Consider the following 13,913-nt stretch of genomic DNA (forward strand, 5'->3'; position numbering starts at 1 on the left):
CCCCATGATAATGCCTACAAATAAAATTAAAAAAAACTCACCTCATGTACAGGAACACATTAGGCCACAGGACCTGGCACTCTCAGCGATGTGACATCACAAGATAACTCTTGTTTAGGCTGGATGAGGAATTGGGTGGTTCATCTAGGACAAGGAATGGTCCATATGTGAGTGCTGTCCATACTGCTGACTGTTAATAACAAACTAAGGCCCCTTTCACACGGGCGAGATTTCCACGCGGGTGCGATGCGTGAGGTGAACGCATTGCACCCGCACTGAATCCGGACCCATTCATTTCTATGGGGCTGTGCACATGAGCGGTGATTTTCACGCATCACTTGTGAGTTGCGTGAAAATCGCAGCATGCTCCTCTTTGTGCGTTTTTCACATAACGCAAGCCCCATAGAAATGAATGGGGTTGCGTGAAAATCGCAAGCATCCGCAAGCAAGTGCGGATGCGGTGCGATTTTGACGCACGGTTGCTAGGTGACGATTGGGATGGGGACCCGATCATTATTATTTTCCCTTATAACATGGTTATAAGGGAAAATAATAGCATTCTGAATACAAAAAATAATAAAAAAAAAAAAATAATAAATTGAACTCGCCTTAATCCACTTGTTCGCGCAGCCGGCATCTCTTCTGTCTTCATCTGTGAGAAAAAGGACCTTTAATGGCGTCACTACGCTCATCACATGATGCATCACCATGGTGATGGATCATGTGAATGACCATGTGATGAGCGTAGAGACGTCATCCAAGGTCCTATTCCTCACAGATGAAGACAGAAGAGATGCCGGCTGCGCGAACAAGTGGATTAAGGTGAGTTAAAAATTTATATATTTTTTTATTATTTTTTTAACACCTCCAGCCCTATTATACTATGCATTCTGTATTCAGAATGCTATTATTTCCCCTTATAACCCTGTTCTAAGGGAAAATAATACAATCTACACAACCTTGAACCCAAACCTGAACTTCTGTGAAGAAGTTCGGGTCTGGGTACCACAGTCAGTTTTTTATCACGCGCCTGCAAAACACATTGCACCCACGCGATAAAAACTGAACAACGGAGCGCAATCGCAGTCAAAACTGACTGCAATTGCGTACCTACTCGCGCGGGTTTGCCGCAATGCACCGGGATGCATCCGGACCTAATCCGGACACGCTTGTGTGAAAGAGGCCTAAAGGGGAGATTAATCAAGAACGGTGCTTTCTCTGCTGGTCTTCATATCCTCTGCACTGTCGGAAGATGCACCTCATCATAAATTAGGCGCACCCTCCTGCAGTCCGTGCTCAGAGCTGCCATAGATTTCTGCCTTCATTTGCACCAGAAAACTAGAGTAAATAAAGATAAATTAGTCTCTGCTGTTGACCACCCCCTTTCCCGCCCTTGCCGTGCTCCCTTTTGGAAAAATGGCGGGGGTGGCGTTAAAAGAGGCACTTGCAACTTTTTTTTCAATAAGTAACATAGTAACATAGTACATAAGGCCGAAAAAAGACATTTGTCCATCCAGTTCGGCCGGTCATCCTGCAAGTTTTTTCCAGAGGAAGGCAAAAAAAAAAAAACTGTGAGGTAGAAGCCAATTTTCCTCACTTTAGGGGAATAAAAAATTCCTTCCCGACTCCAATCAGGCAATCAGAATAACTCCCTGGATCAACGACCCCTCTCTAGTAGCTATATCCTGTAATATTATTACACTTCAGAAATACGTCCAGGCCCCTCTTGAATTCCTTTATTGTACTCACCATCACCACTTCCTCAGGCAGAGAGTTCCATAGTCTCACTGCTCTTACCGTAAAGAATCCTCTTCTATGTTTGTGTACAAACCTTCTTTCCTCCAAACGCAGAGGATGTCCCCTCGTCACAGTCACAGTCCTGGGGATAAATAGATGATGGGATAGATCTCTGTACTGACCCCTGATATATTTATACATAGTAATTAGATCTCCCCTCAGTCGTCTTTTTTCTAAAGTGAATAACCCTAATTTTGATAATCTTTCAGGGTACTGTAGTTGCCCCATTCCAGTTATTACTTTAGTTGCCCTCCTCTGGACCTTCTCCAGCTCTGCTATGTCTGCCTTGTTCACAGGAGCCCAGAACTGTACACAGTACTCCATGTGTGGTCTGACTAGTGATTTGTAAAGTGGCAGGACTATCTTCTCATTATGGGGATCTATGCCCCTTCTGATGCAACCCATTATCTTATTGGCCTTGGCAGCAGCTGCCTGACACTGGTTTTTGCAGCTTAGTTTGCTGTTTATTAAAATTCCTAGGTCATTTTCCATGTCAGTGTTGCCCAGTGTTTTATCATTTAGTATGTACGGGTGACTTGCATTATTCCTTCCCATGTGCATAACCTTACATTTGTCAGTGTTAAACCTCATCTGCCACTTATCTGCCCAAGCCTCCAATCTATCCAGATCCCTCTGTAGTAGTATACTGTCCTCTTCTGTGTCAATTACTTTACACAGTTTAGTGTCATCTGCGAAAATTTATATTTTACTGTGCAAGCCTTCTACAAGACCATTAATAAATATATTAGAGAGAATAGGGCCCAATACTGACCCCTGAAGTAGCATTTAAAAAGTCACAAACACACAGTTTGCAACTTTTTAAAGCGACACTTCTGGCACAAGGGAGATGATAATTCTCTCTGTAAGCTATCAACTGAGTTGCTTAATGAGAAACGCTTTGATATAATGCAGTGCAAACTACAGTTCTGTTCTGCACGCTGTATTCAGCCTCACGTGCGTGAGGCTGAAAAAATAACAAGTAATATTTCTGTTTATGGTAGCGGTAGGGTGGGCCCCCAAAATCAGTTCCACTGGTGGGCCCTAGGCACTCCAGTCCGACACAGGTTATACCCTATCGCAGTGATGGCGAACCTTTTATGGACCAGGTGCCCAACCCAAAACCCACTTATTTATCGTAAAGTGCCAACATGGCAATTTAACCAGAATACCAATATAGTATATCCTCCATGTACTGTATCATTTAGCTATAACACCCTGCCTACAATCAATGCAATGCTTGTCATGTCCATAGTGAGCCCTGCGCTGATGAATGACAGGAAAAGTCTAAGACATATTGGTACAACATAGACTTTTTCCAGGGTGCGGGTGCCCACAGAGAGGGCTCTGAGTGCCGCCTCTGACACCCGTGCCATAGGTTCGCCACCACTGCCCTATCGAATGCGTGTCTTATGGATAGGAGATACGTTTTTACCTTCTTTAACTATCATATACAATAGGTATCCGCATAACATATTAGAAAACTCCACCAACAGGTATAGTCAGGTTTGTAAACCCATTTTCAAATACCCTTTAGGGAATTAATAGACCGGGCCCCCTGTTCGGGACCCTCGGCTAGAGCAGACAGCTGCTGCAAAGTGTGTCTCCAATACAAGGCTATTCCTTTCAGTGGAATACTTCATTCCCCATGTTTGTGACACTGCAGGGAAATTAAACACTTGCCGCAATGTCCCCCTACAATTAAACCTGATTTCTTGGGGGTACAAGGCAGTCATCCCTTTAATCTAATGTATGTATTGGATGTGCATGGACAGATAATCTGCAGAGCTGCAGGGAACTGCGAATAGCTTCCCGAGCTTCTGTATTTTCTCAATGCAGTGCAGACCCAGGTTGTCCCGGTCTGCCACCTTTACATCAGCCTGTGCCTGCAGTGCATTGAGATACGACAGGCTGCTGTAAATGGTGGCCTTCATCCTGCTGAAGACCTGTGCGCTAATATGAAAAACATCCAATAAGAAGATTAGGAAATTGTTATGTATGTGGTTGCCTGGGTTATGTTTTAAAGATTCGGTCAAAGCTTCAATTTTATGAATGGCGATAGAACACATGCGAGAGCCAGACCTCGGCAAATATGTCCAAGTTATCACAGATCCATATTCATGAGCAATGAATTTCGACATTTTCCTATTAACCACACAGCTCATTGACAAAAATCAGGACCGTTCCCCATCACCCATAAACAACCGGAAGCAGAATTTTGAGCGACGAGGAGGTAATCTGGCAGCGCTAGGGTTAAGATGCAAATGCGAAAGAACTATTAAGAAACATAACATTTCCGGGCACATACAGACAATAAGAGAGCAAACCGCTTATGACAGGCGTGCCAGATGCCCCCAAGCTCTGCTGCTCATGCGTACACTGTCCTGCTCCCATCCATGCAGCTCTATAGCTGATCACAGTCCCCCCTCCAGCTGCAACCTCCATCCCTATTTCCTTTCTTGTATGTTTGACAAATGCAATCTGAGGGAAGAGCAAGAGAGGCAGAATAAGGGAGGGGGAGGCAGGGGGTGGGGAGAGCTCGCTGCCCTCCTAGAATCAGCCTTTCCCTGCAGCTCCCAGTAGACATAGAGAGAACAGTGTTGGGTTTTCCTTACCACTGTGCTGGATCATACAAGATATCAAGAAAAGATAAGAAAGTCAACTGAAGATGTGCTCAGCCCAGAGCAGGAGAACTATTTGCCTGTGAGGCAGTCTACTCCACCTGCTACAACAAGAGGTAATGGCTCCTTAGTGCATGTTCGCAGATGAATGGGGTTTCCTTTGAGGAAAGCAGTGGGCACTGTGCCTTAATGGTGATACGGTGCAGATGATGGAATGAGTGGAGTCTTGGCTCCTCACCAAGCTTTTTCTTCTTGGCAAAAGTACCACTAAGCAATACGTTCATGAGATATACATTGGGCGATACGTTGGTTCCAGGGAATGTGTCCTTGGCATTTTATTACAACACTGTCCATGGTGCTGAACCTCTCTTCTCCTAATCTAATGACCTGGCGATACCAGTCCTGCCCCTCATTTCATGGCAGATGTGTTTATAGATCTTCTTCTCCGGTATATATTATATAGCTATACATCCTGGAACTGTTTTTGGAGATGTGACTTCAGCTGTGTCCTTGGCATCTTACTACGCTGCTGTCCATGGTGTTGAACCCCTCTTTATCTAATCTAATGACCTATAATACCTGTCCTTCACCCCATTTCATGGCAGATATGTTTGAAGGTCTTCCTATCTTGTATATTCAGCTTTATATCCTGGAACTGCTTGTGGTGATGTGGCTTGAGCTGGGTCCTTGGTGTTTTTATGGCATTGCTGTCCATGGTGCTGAACTGCTTCTCGATGAGGACCTATGATGCGTGTCTTCCACCTCACTTCATTGCAGATGGGTTTAGTTAATCATTGTGGCTAGGGATATGTATATCAGAAACTCACAAGAAGTAACAGGCAATAGTGGATTTTGGAGTCCTTCTACGTTACTATATGGTCTGCTAATGTCTATATGAATCTTCTTTTAAGGAAGATGCAGATAATACTTCACTATCCTCAATATAAGAGGACTGCAGTATGGTTGACTATCTGTAATATAATGTTGATGTGTATATATATATATATATTGCTGTAAGTATCCAACTCTAGTTCTTCATGCGGTAACCTTGTTGGAATGTACATAACTCTATACAATGTATCTATTATAGAACATCTTCTCTCTCTTAGTGGCTTCACCATCTGCGTTTGCTTTTAATAAATTACTCTAAAATATGGATGAAGACAAAATTGGAGTGCAGTCCAAATGCAGTTTGTCATTTTAATGTTCTTAGTGTAGCAAATGAAGCAATAAACCAGGGTTGGCATTTGTATATTCAGTTAGGAATAGCTCAAGGGATACAATTACAGTAATAACCACATATCTTTAGATTGTGGATTGAGTTTGATCTAAAAAAACAAACCAAATAACTAGTGTAGACATAAGATGACTGAGAGCGTCTTGCATCTAAAGGGATTGGGGAGTAGATATAAGTTTAGTGTAGAATTTGCAGAATTATAGATTCCAGAAGATTTTACAAAATGATTTCCATGACACCATATACTTGATACTGGAGGTTTACAGGAAAGAAAAATATCATTGCAAATTGTAAATGGGTTGGAAAAAAAAGATACTAAAGAGCAAATAGGGGCTAAGCTTTTACAGCTGTTTGCAGAAGGACTCCGGATGTCTGCTTCATCATTATACCCTCTGCCCATCTGCAGATATGACATCAAGCAACAGTCACAGGGTTGGAAAAAGCTTACGCTGTTTGCTGTGGGAGGTCTAGCAAGTTAGTGAGTAGGCGTGAAATCTACACTGGCATTTATCGTATAGGGCAGCTTGTAGTCTGTAAACCTGTACATTAATTGTTTATGGGGAATGAGTCCAGATAATCAGGTATAATACAACAGTAAACTGCAGCAAAGTGGACATTCAATTCTTCAGATAATTTCCAGAGTTTCTTTTATTATGCCATACAATCAGTTATAATCTTCATTTTTTTTTATAAATTATCTGCTGTCAGTAAGTTAAAGGGGTTTTCCAGGTGTTTAATATGAATTACAGTACCTATCCTTGGGATAGGTCATTAATATCTGATCAGTGGGAGTCCGACACCCAGCACCGCTGCCGATCAGCTGTTTGAAGACACTGTCGTGCGCCAGTAAGTGCTGCAGCCTCCTGCACAGCTTGTCATCCATTGTACAGTCATGGCCAAAGGTTTTAAGAATGACACAAATATTAGTTTTCACAAAGTTTGCTTCTAAACTGCTTTTAGATCTTTGTTTCAGTTGTTTCTGTGATGTAGTGATATATAATTACACGCACTTCATACGTTTCAAAGGCTTTTGTCGACAATTACATGACATTTATGCAAAGAGTCAGTATTTGCAGTGTTGGCCCTTCTTTTTCAGGACCTCTGCAATTCGACTGGGCATGCTCTCAATCAACTTCTGGGCCAATTCCTGACTGATAGCAACCCATTCTTTCATAATCACTTCTTGGAGTTTGTCAGAATTAGTGGGTTTTTTGTTTGTCCACCCGCCTCTTGAGGATTGACCACAAGTTCTCAATGGGATTAAGATCTGGGGAGTTTCCAGGCCATGGACCCGAAATGTCAACGTTTTGGTCCCCGAGCCACTTAGTTATCACTTTTGCCTTATGGCACGGTGGTCCATCGTGCTGGAAAATGCATTGTTCTTCACCAAACTGTTGCTGGATTGTTGGAAGAAGTTGCTGTTGGAGGGTGTTTTGTTACCATTCTTTATTCATGGCCGTGTTTTTGTGAGCCCACTCCCTTGGATGAGAAGCAACCCCATACATGAATGGTCTCAGGATGCTTTACTGTTGGCATGACACAGGACTGATGGTAGCGCTCACCTTTTCTTCTCCGGACAAGCCTTTTTCCAGATGCCCCAAACAATCGGAAAGAGGCTTCATCAGAGAATATGACTTTGCCCCAGTCCTCAGCAGTCCATTCACCCTACTTTCTGCAGAAGATCAATCTGTCCCTGATGTTTTTTTTAGAGAGAAGTGGCTTCTTTGCTGCCCTTCTTGACACCAGGTCATCTTCCAAAAGTCTTCGCCTCACTGTGTGTGCAGATGCGCTCACACCTGCCTGCTGCCATTCCTGAGCAAGCTCTGCACTGGTGGCACTCCGATCCCGCAGCTGAATCCTCTTTAGGAGACGATCCTGGCGCTTGCTGGACTTTCTTGGACGCCCTGAAGCCTTCTTAACAAGAATTGAACCTCTTTCCTTGAAGTTCTTGATGATCCAATAAATTGTTGATTGAGGTGCAATCTTAGTAGCCACAATATCCTTGCCTGTGAAGCCATTTTTATGCTATGCAATGATGGCTGCACGCATTTCTTTGCAGGTCACCATGGTTAACAATGGAAGAACAATGATTTCAAGCATCACCCTCCTTTTAACATGTCAAGTCTGCCATTTTAACCCAATCAGCCTGACATAATGATCTCCAGCCTTGTGCTCGTCAACATTCTCACCTGAGTTAACAAGACGATTACTGAAATGATCTCAGCAGGTCCTTTAATGACAGCAATGAAATGCAGTGGAAAGTTGTTTTTTTGGATAAAGTTAATTTTCATGGCAAAGAAGGACTATGCAATTCATCTGATCACTCTTCATAACATTCTGGAGTATATGCAAATTGCTATTATAAAAACTTAAGCAGCAACTTTTCCAATTTCCAATATTTATGTAATTCTCAAAACTTTTGGCCACGACTGTATAGCGGCTGTGCATGGTATTGCAGCTTAGCCCCATTCACTTGAATGGGACTGAGCTGCGCCTAGGCCATGTGACCAATGAACATGACATCACAGGACTAGGAGGACATTGTGGTCTCTTTGAACAGCTGGCCAGCATGGGTTACAGGACTCAGGCCCCCTGAGGGTAAGCCATCAATATTAAACATCTGGAAAACCTCTTTAAACTGTCTGCAAATATAGGCAGAATCTCAATACACCCAGACCACTTTTTAAATATGACCCCTCCTTTACCTTCAATCTAAACAGCGTGCCATAAGCATATACACACCAATCCACAACATTAAAACGTCTCACAGATGAAGTGAATAACATTCATTATTAAATGAAAATGGGATCTGTCTAGGAGTGAGACATATTAGGCAGAAGGTAAACCATTCGTTTTTGAGGTGTTGGAAGTGGGAATATGGGCAAGGGTCAAATTGTGATGGCTAGAGGACTAGGTCAAAGTATCTCCAAAAACAGCAGGACTTTTGGGATGTTCTTAGTATGCAGTGGTTAGTACCTACCAAAAAGTGTTCCAAGGAAGGACAACTGGTGACAGGGCCTTAGGCACCCAAGGCTCATTGATGTATATGTGGAATGAAGGCTGGCCCATCTGGTCTGATTCTAAAGAAAAGCTCCTATAGCACAAATTTCTCACAATCTACTAAGTAGTTGAAGGCTGATCAGAGTGCCCATTCTGACCCTTATCTGCTGCCAAAAAAGCATGTACAATGTACATGTGAGCATTAAACTGGACTGATGAATAACTTTTTATTTTACATAATCTGGATGGCAGGGTGAGTGTGCATCATTTACTCGGGTAAAGATGACAAGATGGTGGTGTCACGGACGTTCCCACGACAGGTGGTAGGAGATCGGTGAGACTGGCAACACGTGGTTTGATCTGACATGTTTTTCCGTTTGTTTCTGGTGCTTGCCGCACCTTCATTACCCAGGTGTGGCTATTAGGGCCATTTAGCCTTCTTTATTTATAGTTGCTCCTCCCACAATGCTGTGCGGTTTATAGCTTCTGTTTGGACCTCTGGATAGATTGTGGTTGGATCTCGGCTGAGTTCCCGGTGCTTCTATTGCTCCTTTGAAGTTAAGTCTTTCCTTTCCCTTTTGTATTTTGTTTGGGCTCTGTGTGTTGCATTTTCCTATTGTTTGTATTAGGCCTGAAGGAGACTCGTGTTCATCCTTCCTTTTGGAGGAACAGGTAGTCTTGTCCCTGCCATTAGTACCAGGGTCCTATAGGGCTTGATAGGATTCTAGGTATTCCTGCGTATAAACTTACCTACCTGTTAGTCAGTCAGGATTTTGGTTCGGGTTTTCACTAGGAGGTGCTCATTTTCCTTCCCTAGTTCTCAGGCCTGATTACCTGTTCCCCCTTCCCTCTTATGCTTGGTATGGTGTTTCCCTCCCACACCAAAGCGTGACAGGTGGAATATAGGAATAAAAAAAAACTTGGTGGCAGCAGTGTGATACCATCAGTAATATTCTCTTGGGAAACCTAGTTCCTGGTATACAAGTGGCACTTTACAGGCTTTGTCCGCTTTTTTTTTTTATTAATGACCTATCCTCAGCTCTTTGAGGAGACCACAACGCTTGTAAGAGCGCTGCCTTCTTTTAACTGTTTAAAGTACGAGCCTTGCTTTCTCTCCAAAAACCTGATCGCCATTCTGGAAGTCGGCCCCCTGCGAATCTGATATTGATGACCTATCCTGAGGAAAAAAATCAGACAACCCCTTTAAACACACCTACTACCTATACATTGTACAGACAATGTACAGCCCTTCATGCCAACTGGTTTCCCTAACAGCAGTGACATGATGATTTAAGGAACATAGTAAAGAGTCCAAGGTGTTGTACTGGCCTCGGAATTTTCCAGATCTCAAAACGATCAAGCATCTGTGGAGATTGGTACAAAAAAAAAAAAAGTCTGATCCGTGAAGGAATCAACACCCATGTCATACATTGAAACACCAATGCCACGTAGGTGCAGGCCCTATCTCTGGGACCTGCTCTTACCTCCAGAACGGGGTCCTTGAAGTTAAAGAGTGCGCCACACATGTGTAGCACATGCTTTCCATTTTTAAGGGAGTTTCGAAAATAGGCACTTTTGCTATAAGAGATGGCTCTTGGCTATTTTCGGAACTCCTATAGTGGTGAATGAAGGGTGTCCACACTTGCATGGTGCAGATGTCTGAGATGTGAATACCTCTTTAAAGACTATGGGCACCTTTGGGTAAATTTTTTATTATTGTATTCAGCTCCTTTTTGGCAAAAAAAACCCCATCAGTCTTTATTAAATAGGTTCAGCATTCCCTTGTCCAGCATTCAGTTTTTGTGTTGTTTTTTTTTGCAGACTTGCATGATTTCCCTTCACAGTGAATCCCATCAGACAGCAGCTCTGACAGCTGGCTCTTAAGTACTCATCTCTGGACTCCCCGCAGCTCATAAACAGTCATCTAAGGCTACTTTCACACTAGCGTTTTAGTTTTCCGGTATTGAGATCTGTCATAGAGGCTTAATACCGGAAAACAATGCTTCAGTTTTTTTCCTATTCATGGTCAATGGGGACAAAACTGAACAGAACCGAATGTTCCAAAATGCATTCCGTTCCGTTTAGTTGCGTTCCCATACTGGCGAGCAAACCGCAACATGTGGTATTTTGCTTTCCATCCTGGGATGCGAAGCAAGACGGATCCGGCATGACCCCCAATGCAAGTCAATGGGGACAGATAAGTTTTGTCTGCCACAATAGAAAACTGATCCGTCCTCCATTGACTTTCAATGGAGTTCATGATGGATCCGTCTTGGCAATGTTACAGATAATACAACCGGATCCATTCATAACGATGAAAACCGTTGTATTATCAGTAACGGAAGCGTTTTTGCTAAACCCTGCCGGCAGGGCCGGAGCCACCTGTAAGGCGACCTAGGCAGCCGCCTAGGGCGCAATTTAGCAGGGGGCGCCAGCCCCGTGCGGTTTAAAAAAAAAGCGTTGCCGCAAGTTTTTTTTTTTAAAGTACGGCAACCATGTTATAAGGGAAAATAATAATGATCGGGTCTCCATCCCGATCGTCTCCTAGCAACCGTGCGTGAAAATCACGCAACCCCATTCACTTCTATGGGGCATGCGTTGCGTGAAAAACGCAGAATATAGAGCATGCTGCGATTTTCACACAACGCACAAGTGATGCGTGAAAATCACCGCTCATGTGAACAGCCCCATAGAAATGAATGGGTCGGTATTCAGTGCGGGTGCAATGCGTTCAACTCACGCATCGCATCCGCGCGGAATACTCGTCCGTGTGAAAGGGGCCTTAGGGAAACATAGCAGTTCCCTAAATCCTTGTACCGGCCCTGCCTGCCGGATACAGTAAAAACGCTAGTGTGAAAGTAGCCTAAGCCCTGAGTAGAATGCAATAATAAAAAAATGGCCCCTGTGCATGGGAATCCTGCGGAAGAGACCATAGGCATAGAAAATGGTCTAAATGTAAGCAGAACATCCGCCAGATAAAGGGGGTTATTATAACTGGCGTCTAAAATGCCAGTCTTAATAAATGACCCCCATAGTGTACAAAGCATAAATTCTAACACTGCCATACTAATACCACAATATAGTGACTGAGAAATATTACCACACTAGTTCCACCATACAATAAATAAATAATGCTGCCATACAGTCACTTAATTACGGAACCACTGCCCTAATACTATACCAATATCACAATACAGTGATTGAGTAATACTGTTGCACTAATTCCACCGCAGTAACAAAATAATACCGCCATACAGTGACTGAATAATACCTATATAAGTTAAGCAAACAGTTCTGCCCTACACTGATGAAATAATACTATCACGATGGGGAGTGGGGGAAACTCCGCCGTACAATGTCAGGTATAATGGGGAAGCAGCTAGGCCAGGATACCGGAATCAGGGAGCAGGTCACCTCCTAAAGAGTCCCTAATCCTCGCCCTAACTCCTCACCGTATGAGCGGACCTGGATGGTAGGACAGCTCATACCCAGGATACCTAGGACCCTGAGTCGCCCTGATGATCCCTCACATAGGAGCAGGGGAGAGACGACCTGTTCTTCCACGAGTCTCAACCAGCCTAGTTGCAGAGAAATGCCAAGTGGAACAGCAGGTAAGTTTCCAGTGGTGGGGATAACCACTAAACCTAGAACCCAGGAAGGCATGGTAACTTACTCCTGGCAGCTGCTGGACAGCACAACAGAAGACCACACCAAGGTAAACTGGAACCCATAAAAACATACTGCAATCCAAACACCAAACAGATGCAGTATGTACTGACACACAGGAACCAGCACTCCAGCAACAGCTCACAGACTTGACATTTAGTTCACCCCTCCGGGAAACCATGAGACCCCCTTCCGGAGGCCACGACAGACAAACAAGGGAAAATCTAGCATCCATGCCGGACAAAATAATACACCAAACAGTGACCAGACACAGAGCAACAACTAGACAAACAACCACCCCAGAACATATACCCACACCAAACATAACCACAGGTAAGGTAGGGAAAATGGAGGAGACATAAAGAAGACCTCGATGTCCCACTAGGAGGCCCTCAATCTGGGAGATGGAACATGCAGACCAGGAGCATAACTTCAGCACCCACCATGGCTGGAGTACCACTGACTCCTGGCCTCTAGCCACAGGTAATATGAAGCACCTAGTGACCACGCCCAACAAGGTGGTTAACCCCTCCAGCACCGGACAGAGGAGGAAACAGCTGAAAGGGGAAGTGCACACACCAGCATAAAAAACTACACTTTGCCGCAGGCAACTATGTCACGGCACACACCACAAAGGCCATGACACTGCCCCCGCATGCTGAAACAGCAACACGTTGCCACAGGCAACAGCAAGCGTGGCATAAGTGTCACAGCGCACACCAAAGGCCGTGACAAATACTTCAATGATTGGATCATCATAATAAATGAACATCATCGTAAACTTAATACCTCTAAACAAAGAGTGCACAACACTGCCATACAATGACTAAATAATACCGTCACATAGTGACTGACTAATATTGCCATATAGCGTTTAAATAGCCAGGTTTTGTCTGCAAGGCATCACGCTGCAGAGCAGACACAGGAGTACAGTGCTGATCAGACGCAGTCAGCGGCACAAGCTCATAGACATCAATTCGATCAGATGACTCGTGGCTGACGTCTCGTATGACTGCAGCCATTCACTTTCTCTTCTATGTCACTTATGAAGGCTTCTTCCAGCAACACTTTGTCTCTGTAGAGTTTGCTTCATGGACATCTTTGGCTTGTCTCATGTCATTTGCAGCCCATCTGAACCCTCTTTGGCAGCACATATGGACACAAATGTGTTAGACAACACAATAACAGTGCCAAGCATGCGTGCCCGAGATGGCAAATTCAGAGCGGAGTGACTGGAGATGGGTTCCTGGATATATAGTAATTCATTCCTCGGTTCACATAACAGCGCGGGATAAAGCAGACATGGATCATTACAGTGTGCGCTGGCCTTCTGAGGACGTAGAGATCGATTCTCTGTGTGAATACAGACTTTCAAGTAGGCAGCGCCATGTGGTAAATGCAAATAGCAGGAATAATGACAGAACGCCACGGACAATGACTGGTTGCCATGGCAATGCCGCTGTCCTTTTTACTGTTTTATACTTAAAGAGTCACTCCGGTTTTAATTATTACATTTATTTGTTTTGAAAATAGGCAGTGATACAATTTTCAAAAAATACGTGTTTTAAAAATTTTGCTCACAGACATTTATTATA

The sequence above is a fragment of the Bufo bufo genome, chromosome 4 (genome assembly GCF_905171765.1).
Source record: "Bufo bufo chromosome 4, aBufBuf1.1, whole genome shotgun sequence".
Lineage (NCBI taxonomy): Eukaryota > Metazoa > Chordata > Amphibia > Anura > Bufonidae > Bufo > Bufo bufo.